The following is a 3,258-nucleotide window of genomic DNA, read 5'->3' as shown; positions in this document are numbered from 1 at the left end:
CTGTGGTGCCAGCTACTTGGGAGGCTGAGGCAGAAGGATCACCTGAGCCCGGGAGGTGGAGGTTGCAGTAAGCTGATATCACACCACTGTAGTCGAGCCTAGACGACAGAGTGAAGACCCTGTCAAAAAAAAAAGAGGAAGTATGCCTAAAATGTTTCTGCTGCATGCCAAAACATGATGGTTACCAGGAAAAGCACTTGTGTTATTATTAGAGTTGCATGCTGAACTAGCTGCTTTTTTTATGGAATACTATTTTACCTGAAAGAACAACTGACAAATTATGGTTGTTCACACTTGGGTATTTGGCAGTCATTTTCTTGAGAATGAGTAAAGCAAACCTGCCACATAAAACAAGTGACAGTATTTGTTGCCAGTGATAAAGTTTAAGCTTTCTAGTGAAAAACCGAATTTTGGAAAACTTGTATTCGTGTGCGTGATAGCTTCCCAATACTTAGTCTTTTCTGAAGATTGGTAATATTAACAAATGACATTTAAAAAATATTTTTTAGGCTGGGCGTGGTGGCTCACGCCTGTAATCCCAGCACTTTGGGAGGCCAAGGCAGGTAGATCACCTGAGGTCAGGAGTTCGAGACCAGCCTGGCCAACATGGTGAAACCTTGTCTGTACTAAAAATACAAAAAAAATTAGCCAGGCATGGTGGTGGGCACCTGTAATCCCAGCTACTCGGGAGACTGAGGCAGGAGAATTGCTTGAACCCAGGAGGAGGAGGTTGCCGTGAACCGAGATCACGCCACTGCACGCCAGCCTGGGCAATAGTGAGACTCCATCTCAGAAAAAAAAAAAAAAATTAACGAATGTGCCAACATTTGAAGATCTTCGTAACTCAGTGAACCAGTAGTTTCCAGATGACCAATGCATGATGTTATGAAGTCATCCACGGATGAAAGATCTATTTAAACACAAGATAGACTGATGGATTTTTTTTTTTTTTTTTTTAGATGGAGTCTCTCTCTGTCACCCAGGCTGGAGTATAGTGGTGTGATCTCGGCTCACTGCAAGCTCCACCTCCTGAGTTCAAGCAGTTCTCCACCTCAGCCTCCCAAGTAGCTGGGATTACAGGCGCCCACCACCACCCCTGGCTAATTTTTGTATTATTATTAGAAATGGGTTTCACCATCATGGCCAGGCTGGTCTGGCACTCCTGACCTCATGATCTACCCGCCTTGGCCTCCCAAAGTGCTGGGATTATAGGAGTGAGCCACGGCTACCAGCTGACTGATGGATTTTAATGTGACAGATAAAGAAAAGTTTACTTACTGCAGTTTCGTGTAGAATCAAACAAGAATAGCCACAGTTTTCTGAAAAAGCTATTAAAATACTCCTCCATTTTCAACTTCGTATGTGTATAAAGCCAGATTTTTAAAAATGCCTTAACCATCGGTAGGGCATGGTGGCTCACACCTGTAATCTCAGCACTTTAGGAGGCTAAGACGGACGGATCACTTGAAGTCAGAAGTTTGAGACCAGGCTGGCCAATATGGTGAAACCCTGGCTCTACCAAAAATACAAAAATTAGCTGGGTGTGGTGGCACGGGCCTGTAATCCCAGCTACTCGGGAGGCTGAGGCAGAATCGCTTGAACTCAGGAGGCGAGGAGGCTACAGTGAGCTGAGATCACATCACTGCACTCCAGCCTGGGTGACAGAGCAAAACTCTGTCTCAAAAAAAAAAAAAAAACCCACTCTGGCCAGGCACAGTGGCTCACACTTGTAATCCCAGCACTTCGGGAGGCCAAGGCGGGCGGATCACAAGGTCAGGAGATCGAGACTACGGTGAAACCCCATCTCTACTAAAAATACAAAAAATTAGCCGGGCGTGGTGGCGGGCGCCTGTAGTCCCAGCTACTCGGAGAGGCTGAGGCAGGAGAATGGCGTGAACCCGGGAGGCGGAGCTTGCAGTGAGCCGAGATTGAGCCACTGCGCTCCAGCCTGGGTGAAAAAGCAAGACTCTGTCTCAAAAAAAAAAACAAAAACCCACTCTACTGAAACAACACATCACAACAGACTGAATACAGAAGCAGTTATGAAAATCCAGCTATCTTCTATATTAAACCAGATATTAAAGAGATTTTCAAAATGAAAAACAATGTCACCTGTCACCCTTCTCATTAAACTTTTATCTCAGTAAATGCCGTAATTTTTCATAAAGATGTTATTTATGTTACCCTGTAATGAGTTTATTGTTATTTTTAATGAATTAATAAATATTTAAAATTTTCTGATTTATGTTTCTAATACAGTGAATATCAACAAATATAACCTACATAAACAGAAAGCTCTTTGAGGGTCTGCATTAATGTTTTAAGAGGAATATAAAAGAATCTTGAGACCAAAAATTTGAGACCTGCTTCTGCAAGCTGTTAATTATATCAAGACTATATTTGTTTTCTCCTCATAACTAAAGGAGAGATTGATCTGTTAGGTTTCTTTGGAGAACAAGGGGTAGCAACACATATAGCATGTCCTTGAAGCATTTATGTGTTGCTTTTTACTATGCAGCATTGTCCCCTACACCTTTGGCAACAGCAGCTTGATGTTCTTTGAGGGCCTTAGCCCATTTGGGGTGCCTGTATATCAGGTACACTCTCTTAGAACTTTACATTTGAAACAAAAATATTTGTTGAGGCTTTTTAAACATTGCTACTTCCCAGAACAGCCTTGCTTCTTTTTGCATCTGCTTCTTTGTTCTTCAGTTCTGTGAGTTGTGGTCTTCTTCTCTTCCTTTGTTCATATATGTGCTTTCTGGCATTTCTTCCCAACATAAACCTACCTTACCTATTTTGAAAATCTGTGCTTGGAATTTCCCTTTTGTTTAACTTATCCAGAGACCATCGATATTGCTTATACCCTAGAAACCGTAACAAATACGTAAGAGAAGAAACTATACTTACTTCTGAGAACTGCCAAGTGAAAAAGCAGTGATTCATCTTTTTAATTTTTTCCCCCCACAGGAAATTAATACATAGTTTTAAAAGATAAGCTCATAGCACAACCTTTGAAGCAGACTTCTACATTTCAATTTGAAAGCATTCATATTTCCTTTCTTGCTTCACACATTAAATATAGAAGGGTATGTGTTCCAATTCTGGAGAACATAGAGTAAACATACTCTCTTCTGTCTCTCCCTCTTAATGTAATTATAAGTCTTGGACAGAATGCATGGAGTAGCTATCTGAGGATTCTATCTGGAAATAGGCATATAGGGAAGGAGACCAGAATTTGAAGTTCCACCAAACCAG

This window comes from Hylobates moloch, unplaced genomic scaffold (genome assembly GCF_009828535.3).
Source record: "Hylobates moloch isolate HMO894 unplaced genomic scaffold, HMol_V3 SCAFFOLD_6, whole genome shotgun sequence".
Classification (NCBI taxonomy): Eukaryota; Metazoa; Chordata; class Mammalia; order Primates; family Hylobatidae; genus Hylobates; species Hylobates moloch.
Note: the sequence above shows the minus strand (reverse complement) of the source record.